Consider the following 12,175-nt stretch of genomic DNA (forward strand, 5'->3'; position numbering starts at 1 on the left):
ATTTTGTTGATTCTATGTTTTGTTTTCTATATTGTTTATCACTGCTCTAATCTTTGTTGTTTCCTTCCTTCTACTTGCTTTGTGTTTACTTTGCTCTATTTTTTATTTTCTAGGACTTCTAGTTTAGAGGTTAGGTCTCTGATTTGAAATCTTTCTTATTTTTTAATGTAAGCATTTAAAACTATAAACTTCCCCCTGAGCACTACCTTCGCTGCATCTCATAAGTTTTGGTATGTTATATTTTCATTTTCATCTGCCTCAATATATTTCCTAATTTTGCTTTAGATTTCCTCTTTAGCCCATTGGTGGTTGTAATAGTCAGCCAAAGGGGTGCTGATGCAAAGTACCAGAAATCTGTTAGCTTTTATATTTATTTGGGGTAGAGGCTTACAGTCACAAGGCTGTAAAGCATAAGTTACTTCCCTCACCAATGTCTGTTGCCACGTGTTGAGCAAGATGGTGGCCTGTGTCTGCGAGGGTTCAGCCTTCCTCTTCCTCTTAAGGCTCCACGGTCCCAACTTCTTCCAGTGTCAGCTGTAGGCTGAAATAAATCTCGTCTCTCTCCCTTGTCCCTATGTCTCTACTTGTCTTTTGCATTTAAGAGTATAATCAATATATAACAGGGTCTTTTTTTCTTCATGTTTATCTTGTTTGGTGTTCTCTGAGCTTTTTGGATGTGCATATTCACCTATTCTTCTAAGTTTAGGAAGTTCTCTGTCATTATTTCTTTGACTATTCTTTCTGCCACTTTATTTTTTTTTCTACTTCTGGGTCTCCCATAACAGGTCTGTTGTTATGTTTGATGTTGTACCATAACTGTCTTAGGCTATTTTCACTTTTAATATTCTTTCCACTCCATAGCCTTACTCATTTCAAATGCCTTATCTTCAACTTCACTAATTCTTTCATCTGCCAGCCCCAATCTGCTTTTGAAACCCTCCTAGCATTTTTCCATTTCAGTAATTATGGTCTTAAAGTCCAGTCGCTGTTTGGTTCCTTTTCAAAATTCTTATCTCTTTGACTGCCTTATTTTTCATTAATTGTTTTCCTGATATCCTTTTAATTCTTCCTCTGTACTTTGCTTCCTCTCCTTAAGCATTTTTAAAATCACTTTGATCAGTATGTCCGCAATCTCATCTTTTTGGTGTTTTCTATATTTTTATCCTTTTATTTTTGAGCAGCCTTTCATTTCCTGTTTCTTTGTCTTGTACTCCTTTGTTACACAGTATAATATTTCAAAATGTTAACTCTGGAATTTCTTCCCTGGGCTGTTTGTTTCTTGGTTTTGCTACCACCTGGTTGTAAAACGTAGGTTCTCTTGAGCTTTAGCCGTCTTATCAGGAGGGTCTGCCCAAGGTGAGCGCACTGAGCAGCGTTTTCCCTGTCTTACTGGGCCCCTCCCTTGGCCTGAGCTTTGGCTTGCTAGTTATTTTAGAATTCCCCTGTTTATAGGAGTTTGGTTTTCCCCTCTGTCTGCCAGGAAACACAACTCCCTCTCCTGAGTATCTGAAGCCATCAGGCCTTTATCCCAAACTGTCTGCCTGTGTAGTTTTTTACATTCCTTTCATTGTTTCATGCTGCTCTTTCCTGGGAGACAAATTCTCAGAGGAGGATCCTTCCCTGGGAGGGCTTTCCAAGGTCTTTGTTTCCCAGACAAATAAGGAGCAGGGACCCCTGAAGGGGCCACAGACTGGCTCCAAAGCGCCCTGCGGAAGGGGTCAGGAAGGGCGCCAGAAACTTCTCTGATAGCTCCACAAAGTTGACCTTTCCTGGTCTGCTCGGCAAATGCAGCCCTTCGGCTGACTGCCCCGCAGCCCTGAAGAACCCTGCGTCTTCTATTCGCCATCACTTCCTCCCCTGTCCAGGAGGGTTGAAACAGTGGCTGCCGCAGCCTTTGTCCTGGATGGACGGCAACAGTAGCTGGCCTCAGAGCCACGATCAGTGATTGGCCATGCACACCCCTGTTCTTGGGGAAGAGGACTTTTATATCCCTTTCTGCCAGCAGGAGCAAGCCAGGGACTAGACCTAGTAGTGGCCTGCGGCAAGAGTGGGACATGGGTACCTATGGCCACTCAGCAAAGAGAGGGCTTTACAGGTCTTCACAGGTCTTTACTATAATTTATCAGCTTCTTCCTTCCACTCTTTTTGGATGCTGTACAGTGTTCCTCTGGCCTCTGGAGTTTCAAAATAGTTGTTTCAGGCAGTTCCTGCCTGTTTACTAGTTTGGGTAGAAGGACCGAGTCCTAGAGCTATCTACTCTGCCATTGACTCCAGAAGTCCCCTCCAGGTTTTTTTTTTTATAACTTTTTATTTTGAAATTATTATAGATTCACAAGAAGTTATAAAGATAATTAAGAGGTCACATGTACCCTTCACCCAATATCCAATGGTTACATCTTACGTGATTATGGTATAACAAAGCCAGGAAATAGACATTAGTACAATATGTGTATCTAGTGTTCTGTGTCATTTTATTAAGTGGGTAGATTCATATAACTACCACCTTATTCAAGATCCCATTCAAATCACAGAGCTCTCCCTTGCAAACCCTTTATAAATATCCAACCTCCCCCCATCCCCTGGTCTCTACCAATCTGTTCTCCATCTCTATAATTTTGTTGTTTCAAGAATGTTATATAATGGAAGCATATATGTTCTTTTGATGTCAAAAATTGGCTGTTTTCATTCAGCATCATGCTCTTGACCATCCTTCTAAGTCAGTGAGCAAATCAGTAGTTAATTCCTTTTTGTTTCTGAGTAGCATTTAATGGTATAAATATACCACAAGTTGTTTAACCATTCACCAACTGAGAAACATTTTAGTTGATTCCATTTGGGGGCTAATACTGATAGAGCTGTTATGAACAATCATGTAGAGATTTTGGGGTGACCTTAAATTTTCATTTCTCTTGGATAATGCCCAGGAGTGTGATTCCTGAGTTGTATCATAAAGTATGTGTTTAGTTTTTTAAGAAACTGCCAAATTGTTTTCCAGAGTGGTCATACTGTTATACATTCCCACCCGCAATGTATTAGTGATCCAGTTTCTACACATCCTCACCAGCGTTTGGTATTGTCACTTGCTTTCACTGTATCTATTCTAACAGGTGTGTAGTGATAATGGCTAGTGAAGTAGAACACCTTTTCACATGCTTATTTGCCATCCATATATGCTCTTCATCGTAAAATGTCTCTTCATATCTTTTGTCCATTTTCCAATTGGATTGTTTATTTTTTTAAAGTTGGTTCCTAAGAATCTTTACATATTCTAGATATACATCTTTTTCAGATACATGGTTTGCAAATATTTCCTCCCAGTCCGTAGCTCGTCTTTTCATCCTGTTAATGGGTCTTTTGCAAAGCAAAAGTGATTTTAATATTAGTAAATCCAATATACTGATTTTTTGGATGGTACTTTTAGTGTTGTGTCTAGGAACGCTTCAAGCCCTGGATGCCAAAGAGTTTCTCCTATGTTATCTGCTAAAAGTTTTATATTTTTATGTTTTACATTTAAGTCTGTGATCCATTCAGAATTCATTTCTGTATAAGGTATGAGGTTTAGGTCTAGGTACATATTTTTACCTACCTTAGTCCAGAGTCTCCTCTGTATTCAACACTTCATGGCCCCTTCTTGTGACCCTCTTGGTTTCATCAGGGTACTCACATGTAGACCAAATGCTCTCTCAGAGAAACTTCCTCTTTGAAAAGTAACAGTTAATCCTATTATCTCTTCAATACCTAGTTCTCTGCAGGGTTCTGCTTTTGTAATCCCAGACTACCATAAATTCTAGATAGAGTGCTGAACCCAAGGAGTATATTACATTTTGCAGCTACAAGGTAACATTTGGTAGATAATTTTCAGAATAACTTTTTTTTTTTTTTTTTTTAGAATTTTGATTAAAAGAGCCCTTCTTGCAGTACCTAGTGAAAGAAGACAGACCATTACACCAGGGCCATGATACTGATGATTGTATGTATGGACCTTTTCTTGTGAAATTTAAACTCAGCCTTATATTATACTGCCTAAGAGTTACCTCCTGAAAGCCTCCTTGTTGCTCAAATTGGCCTCTCTCTAAGCCAAACTCAGCATAAAAATGCAGCCCCCCACCCCAGTGTGGACATGACTCCTGGGGATGAACCTCCCTGACACCAAGGGATTATTAACAAGCACCAAGTAGCAATGCATCTGGAAAAAGATCTTTTTTTTTTTTTTTTTTAAAGATTTATTTTTATTTATTTAATTCCCCTCCCCTCCCCCGGTTGTCTGTTTTCTGTGTCTTTTTGCTGCGTCTTGTTTCTTTGTCCGCTTCTGTTGTCGTCAGTGGCACAGGAAGTGTGGGCGGCGCCATTCCTCGGCAGGCTGCTCCCTCCTTCGCGCTGGGCGGCTCTCCTTATGGGTGCACTCCTTGCGCGTGGGGCTCCCCTACGCGCGGGACACCCCTGTGTAGCATGGCACTCCTTGCGCGCATCAGCACTGCGCATGGGCCAGCTCCACACGGGTCAAGGAGGCCCGGGGCTTGAACCGCGGACCTCCCATGTGGTAGACAGACGCCCTAACCACTGGGCCAAAGTCTGTTTCCCTGGAAAAAGATCTTGACCATAAGGGGAAAATGGTAAATATAAATGAGTTTTTAGGACTAAGAGACTTCAAAGGAGTCGGGAGGTCATTGCAGAGGTTACGCTAATACAAGTCTTGGCGAGATCTCATTAACTGCCACAGCCAACAGTGCCTCAAAAAGTGGGGCTCCTGTGGGCTCTAGAGACATCCAGAAACTCTAAGCAGGGTAGACAGGTCAGGAATTTGGCACCCATCAGTGGGACTTTCTTTGGATTTTATGCTCTTCAGTGTAAAAGAGACTCATTTATAGGTTCTCTACACCTGACTCTTCTGCCCCTTTTATTTGAACCTATAACTAGCACTATACTTGATAAATATATGTCCCAGAGACTTAAACCATTGATCCGTCCATGTGCCAGTTGAACCCTGTATTTTAGCAGAGTTGCAACACCTACTCTCCAGTTCATTGGACTCACCCAGGTCAACTAACAAGGAGAAGGTGGACAATGCCCATCCCAAGGAACAGAGAGTATCTGCAACTGCACGCAAGATAGTTCCATCCATCTGCCCCATGGGATATAAGCTCCCTGTCAATTAGAAATACAGTGGGCATCACCATCCCAAAATCCTCAAGATTAGGGAATGAACAATGGACTAAAGTACATTTATTACTATTCTACTATAGACTTATTATTATTCTAACAATGGAAGAACTCTTATTGATATAAAGGCGGTGGTCACCAGAGGTTCTGAGGAATGGGAGAGGGAAGAATAGGTGTAATATAGGGGCATTTTCAGGACATTGGAGTTGTCCTGCATGACACTGCAGTGATGGACACAGGCCATTGTATATTTTGTCATAACCTACAAAATTGTGGGGGACAGGGTGTAAACTGTAATGTAAACTATAGTCCATGGTTAGTGGCAGTGCTCCAATATGTGTTCCTCATTTGTAACAAATGTACCACATTAATGCGGGGTGTTGTTGATGTGGGAAAGTATGAGAGGGGAGGGAATAGGTCATATGGGAACCCTTATATTTTTAATGTAACATTTATGTAATCTAAACCTTCTTAAAAATAAAATGTAAAAGAATTTATTTTAAAAAAGAGCCCTTCCCATGTGCCAGAGAAGGAAAACTATTTAAGTATTTGTCTTTTGCCCTGCAAGAGGTAGAGATGGATTTTGAAATGACATATCACTTTTCTTAGGTTTTGGGGGAATTGGGTCACTTTAGAATGCTTATCATAATATTTTTAAAAGCTGACATTGTAAAATGAAAAGTAGACTATTGAGTAATTCTTTGTCCGAAGGCTAGAAGTGGACTACTGTAACGGAAATATTTTCTGAGATAGGCAATTCCTTTTTTTATATAGTTTCTTTTCACTGTCTCTGTAAGCTAAATTTCATTTTAATAGTCAGTTGAAGCCTGATAAAAAGGAGCAATTTAACCTTCATATATGTATTATCTTCATTTATTTAAATGTTTTTCAGGGTTTTATCATAAACACAGGAAGCTCAGCCTCCCAATTGTTCTATAAAAAAAACACTTGAAGTGGTCTTAGTAAGTAAAACAGAACTTTAAAAGCCTTGGTCTACCTTTAATGCTTTTAAACAAAAGAGAAAAATCCAATACCCTCCCTCTAGAAATCAATAAGGAAAAAAAAAAGAATGTCACGAAAGAATTAGAGCCCTTCTAAGCTAATGGAGGGGGAAATTGCATGAATCAAAGAGACACGGACATTGCATCCAAAGTGGTCTGTGGCATCATCCCTCTCAGATCTAAGCCCATGACTTCCTGCCTTCAGGTATAGCAGATTCTGATTATTGGAGAGTTTAATGACATGATCCCTGAATTGCAGTTGCAGGCTAAATGGTTTCTGAACAATTTGAAGTGGCACGAACCCACGTAACCTAAGTACATTATAAACAAAAATAAAGCTGCCATTGGCATTGTGGCCCTATTTACCATAATGCGCACCCACCTGTCTTCTAGATCGTCCTAACATCAGAGGTGGCCTCCAACTCCTCCCCCAGTCATCAGTCATCCCCACTGCTGCCCTGTTGATCACCCATGAGCCTGATAAATGGCTCCTACATGGTGATTTCCACCATCAGCCCAGAACCTCTCAGAATTCAGTGTTGGAGTCTCTATACTGTGTGAAACACTTTCCATGTTCTACATCTAAAACTTGAAATATGCTACATAAAAAGTAAATGAGGGAAGCGGACTTGGCCCAGTGGTTAGGGCGTCCGTCTACCACATGGGAGGTCCAAGGTTCAAACCCCGAGCCTCCTTGACCCATGTGGAGCTGGCCCATGTGCAGTGCTGATGTGTACAAGAGGTGCCCTGCCACGCAGGGGTGTCCCCCGCATGGGGAGCCCCACGCGCAAGGAGTGCACCCCATAAGGAGAGCCACCCAGAGCAGAAGAAAGTGCAGCCTGCCCAGGAATGGCACCGCACACATGGAGAGCTGACACAACAAGATGATGCAACAAAAAGAGACACAGATTCCCGTGCTGCTGACAACAACAGAAGTCAACAAAGAAGAACATGCAGCAAACAGACACAGAGAACAGACAACTGGGGCGGGAGGGAGGGGGAGAGAAATAAATAAATCTTAAAAAAAAAAAAAAAGATAAATGAAATGTGGGGTCAGAACAGTGAGGAATGGAAGGCACAGAACTTAGCAAGGGTGAACCAAGCTGATTCCAGGTTCAGTCGCTACACGCATGGCATAATAGCATATAACTGCTGAGAAGTCCTGCTCCCTCTTCTTCCTCTCTCAGATTCACCTAGCCTGCTTTGCTTACACTGTTCTCCTTCCAAATCTTAATCCTACTTTTCAAAAAAATCCCTGCTCATCAGATTATTCCACTATCAAAAACATTAATATATTCCTGAATATATTCTGTTGCAATTATTTCTTTCAATGCTGAATTATTTGTTAGCGTTTGCCTTCAAACTTTCTTCTTTTGCCCTCTGTCTTCATGTTCCTTTCTCCTGGCTTGGAAAGTAGGTAAATAAATCTGGGCAGTGAGAAGATTTTTATTGAAACACAGAACCCGTTGAAAAAGAACCTTATATTCATCTGACACACACACACACACACACACACACACACACACACACACACACACACACACACACACACACCCCACACACACACACACACACACACACACACCCCCCAACCTATGAGCTCATTGCCCAGACAGTAAGCCCACCTCGGCAGGCACAAATGTAGCCTGGGATAAAAATCTCTCTGCTTTACAAAATGGTTAATTCCAATTTGGGCCATTTTAATTGCTCAGAAACTCTTTATATTAATCTTCCAGTTGCTGCTATCATCAGTGACGTTATAGTGTTTTCTCCAGCCCATTTAAAAGAGCAATAGACATTTCTTAGTGTCACGCCCATTTTACAGTTAATGAACCTGAAGGGTAGAACGAGGCTTGTAACACACTCAAGATCACCCAGAAGTACGGGGTAGAGCCAGGTGGGAAGCTAAGTCGCCCGACTCCAGAACCCCACACAAATGACGACAGCCGCTCTTGCCCCTCGTGACCCCGTCCTTCCAAGTTCACTTGCCCTCCTGTTCTGGGGTCTGCCTTTCCTCTGGTTTCCTTACCCCTCTGACCCCTTTCGTGTCCTCTGCCGTCTGTTTATTTTAGATGCCCTTCCCTCTGCAGCCTCACTGAGTGGCTGTGAACTGTGTGAGCTCCCCTTCCGCTCAGGGGCTCCCCGGCCCTTTTTCTTTAGAATCCAGCCATAGAATCCCATTCTTTACTCAGAATCGTGTGCACCCAGCCAGGAGGGCAGGAAATTGGCGCTGTTCCATTCATGCAGGATCTCCGATGCCTAGAGCAGTGCCTGGCACACGGTAGGCACTCGATAGATACTTGTCAAAGGAATGAATTTCCTTCCTTAGCTACTGTATACTGTAGGAATTCTTCATGGTTGTTCCAGAGGGTTCTGATTCTGTCCACCTTTCCCACACTTCCCGTCAGTAAACTTCGAATTTGCCTAAGCACTACTTTCTTCCTCTGTCTTATGGAAGATAAAACCGATCACTCGCGTGATGTTTGGCTTTTGGCAGAAGGAGAATTCTAGCAAAAGGAGAGTTGCTGTTCCGTCACCTTTAGGTTTGCCTCTGTGCTGTTGATCATCTACTAGAAGGACACTGCTGGCTCGTGGGCTCTGTTAACATTTCCCCAGCTGTGTCGCTGTTTCTCTTTCTCTCTCTTGTCCTTGGCCCGGTGGTCTCTGCTTTTGTCCAGCCTCATGCCCTGCTGGCCCCTGGCAGCACTTGTCCCTTCCATTCCTTCTAGAGCTGTTTCTATAGAAGCCTTCTCCTCTGTTGTCAAGGGCCAGCATAGCAGATCCCTTACAGTCTTCTGAGCCTTATAAGCCATCATTTACCACTGGTGCTGAAGTTTTTGGTTCACTTTTTATACCCACCCACCCCATCCACCCACCCCTCACTCCACCCCTGCCATTCTTTATATCAGTATAAATCCTCTCCTGCATTACATGCATTTTCTCTTGCCTATGGTGTCATTTCCATCAATATCGAAACACACTGTCATTTCTGTTGTCTTTAAAAAAATTTTTTAAAACACTATTGATCCTGCTTACCCCTTGTCTTAGCTTGCCTGAGCTAAGTTTTAGCCTAAACAACAGGAATTTATTGCTCACAGTTTTGAGGCTAGAAGTCATCCAAAATCAAGATTTTGACAAGACTTGCGTTCTCCCCAAAGATTGTAGCTTTCTGGTGATGGCTACCAACAATCTTTGAGGTTTATCTCTGATTTTCACATAGCTGTGTTCTCTCCTTTCTCAATTATGTGACCTCCGGGTACTTCAGAAGGCATCCAGTGATCCAAATTAAGACCTACCTTGATTCACTTGGGCCACACCTTAACTGAAAGTGACATCTTCAAAAGGTCCTGTGTACAACGAGCTCATACCCACAGGACTGCTGACTAACATGAAGGAAACCTGTGTTTGCTGGAGTACATAATTTGACCTGCCACACTCCTCAGCCTCAAAACTCACCTCATCTCAAAGCTCACCTCATCCCAAAACTCCTGAAATGAGCTGCCTCTATGCATCATCTCCAGTTCCTTCCCATTTTCCCCTGCCCATTGCATCACCAAAACTCTTCTTGTTCATGTCAACAGTAGTTTCCACCTTGCTAAATCCTTGCTTGATTTTTTTTTCTTAGTATCTATACATAAAACACTAGTAACTATCGTGTTACTTGCCACCTCCTCCACCAACATGTAGGCTTCTGTGCATTTGTTTTTGTTCCTTTTGTTCACTGCAGGATCACAGCTCAGGTACCTGGCATATAGAAGCTCAGTAAATCTTTCCTGAAGGTTTTCCTTCAAATAGTGTATTTGTTATACACTCTTGATGCTTCCTACCTTCTGATTCCTTGCTTCAATTTGTCCTTTTTGGTGTCCCATTCTCCTGAGAGTAGGAGTGTCATGGGAAGCGGTTTTTCTTTTATACCCTGTGATTGTATTCCTGTGTCCTCTGAAAGGTGATAGCCCTACCATAGGCAGGCCCAGGGCTCCGGCCAAGCTTTGCAAAGATGGCATCTGATTTTCCTCAGGTGGCAGGTTTTTTTTGCATGTTATGCTGTTCAAAAGATGTTCGAATTTCCTTCACAGCATATTAGAACAATTATTTTCCATTAAGGAGGGCTTAGCGAAATTTTGAAAGCCCTTTGGAGAATCTTACTCCATAGAGAGCTTTCAGTGCTGTTGCCCCAGATGGCATCTATTGGGACCATATATTCTGTGTTATATCCAAGTGTTCTTCCCACAAAGCTTTCAGGAGAACATCTTCTCCTCTCTCTCCCCTGACAGTTTTAGCCGCTGGCACAGCAAGCACTGCTAACTGCAGTGGGTCCGCACCCAGTGCTGTCCGGGTGAAAGGAGGTTTGCTGTGGAGCCAGCCTGGTGTTAAACCTCGTCACGTGGGCTGTGGGGGTGAGCAGGGGGCTAGCCAGTCTTCATCACGTCACCCCTTCTTAGATGACTTCTAAATCCAGCCTCTCCTCACTCCCTGCAGCCAAGGACATTTCCCCAGCTGACCAGGACCGTCCCAGGGCATGGGCTTGGGCGATAGAGGGACCCAGGTTGACAGACAAGCTCCTTCAGTTGATTGACTTCAGGCAAGTTACCTAAAACTTCTGAGCCTCAGTTTCCCCATCTGCAAAGTGAGACTAATGATAACCTCTAGGCAGACCTGGCTATTACATATAAGCCAGACACACTGCTGGGTCTCGCAAATGAAAGCTACCAGTTAAATGGCCGCTACTGTATTTCTCTTAGACTTAGATGTTTGTGCCCAGAATCAAAAGCTCCAGAAGTCATAAAGCATAAAAATTCCCCATTACCTTCTTGCACAAGCAAAACTATTCTCATTAAAACATAATAGAAAAGTATGTTTACCACTAAACAAAAAAAAAATGGTTAGAGACTGAGAAAAATACTGTTTCTAAAAGCTGCCTTCCTTTTCTCACTTTAGATGAGTCATTTTTCTTTAGTAAACAGGAATGAGAAACTAAAAACTTAATCAATATAGAGACAGTATCATTTTTTAAAAATGAAAGCCTCAAGGAATAGTGTAAAAAAACAAGTATGTTATGTGTGAATGTACTTTGGAGCAGTTTTCAGATGTAATAAAAGATGTGTTTTGTTGATCGAGCAGTGCCTGATGTTCTCATTTCAAATATTTATCAGATTACTTTTAATGTAAGTTTTAGATTATCGTAATCCTTAGAGGGCCTCTTAAGTGAACTCGTATTTTTTTTTTTTGGCAGCAGAGGCGGGGAGGTGGGGAAGCAAGCAAACGTACAAGAAGCAAAGCCTTTTTGATAGCACCTTAGATTAAGTTTTAGAATTCTATTCTTTTAGTTGAATCGAAAACACACCCCTATCTCGTTACATGGCACAGGAGAGTCACGACAAGAGATTTCCAGCGTGCTCTCCCCCTGAGTCAGATGCTGTGCTAGGGGATGGGGAGAACTGGCAGCCCCAGCCCACAGGTGGCACTGACCTTGGGGAAGGAGAAGTAACCCCCCTCTTACCCCAATCCCCAAGAGGAAGGACAGTGAGGGGCTTGCCCGGGAGAAAGGCTGGGACGTGGAATGAGGGGCTGGAAAAGGCTCCCCAGGGGACATGATACTCGGCTTGGAAGCTTGCGGTCAAGGCCTGGCCGAGGAGGGCAGAATGTGCAGGAGCCTGGAGGTGGCAGAGGCTGGCAGAAAGAAGGGGCCATGGTAAGAGGAGAGGATGAACAGCGGGGACAGGGCCTGTGAGGACAGACGGGGAAGAGGGCTGTGGCCGCAAACCCAGCTCCCACCATCTTTACCCCCAAGGCCGTGCCTGCCTCCAGCCCCAGCCCCTCCACTCGGCCGCACAGAGCCTTCTGCCTGCTGCTTTAGCTCCAGCCAGCTCAGAGACCCGGCACGGTGCAGAGAACGCGTTAGTCGCAACTGAACGCCTTGTCACTTGAACCAAAAAATAATACTCCAAGTGCAAATTGGGGTGAGGCCTTACCTTGTACCATTTGAGGCTGGAAATGATTTTATGTAAGATTTG

The 12,175-nt window shown here is 43.1% G+C and overlaps 1 protein-coding gene across 6 annotated transcripts in view; it reads left to right on the top strand.

Annotated features, from left to right (window-relative positions):
- The window catches only part of FAM110B (family with sequence similarity 110 member B), a 168,378-nt gene that overhangs the window by 137,349 nt on the left and 18,854 nt on the right, over positions 1-12,175 (top strand). For 2 of the 6 annotated variants that reach the window (XR_011645624.1, XM_058275551.2), the window contains one exon: positions 3,890-3,970. The exons of the other annotated variants lie outside the window; for them this stretch is intronic. The gene's annotated coding sequence lies outside the window, so the exon portion shown is untranslated. Of the gene's footprint in view, positions 1-3,889; positions 3,971-12,175 lie in introns of those variants that run through there. 6 annotated transcript variants of the gene reach the window in all.

The sequence above is a fragment of the Dasypus novemcinctus genome, chromosome 14 (genome assembly GCF_030445035.2).
Source record: "Dasypus novemcinctus isolate mDasNov1 chromosome 14, mDasNov1.1.hap2, whole genome shotgun sequence".
Lineage (NCBI taxonomy): Eukaryota > Metazoa > Chordata > Mammalia > Cingulata > Dasypodidae > Dasypus > Dasypus novemcinctus.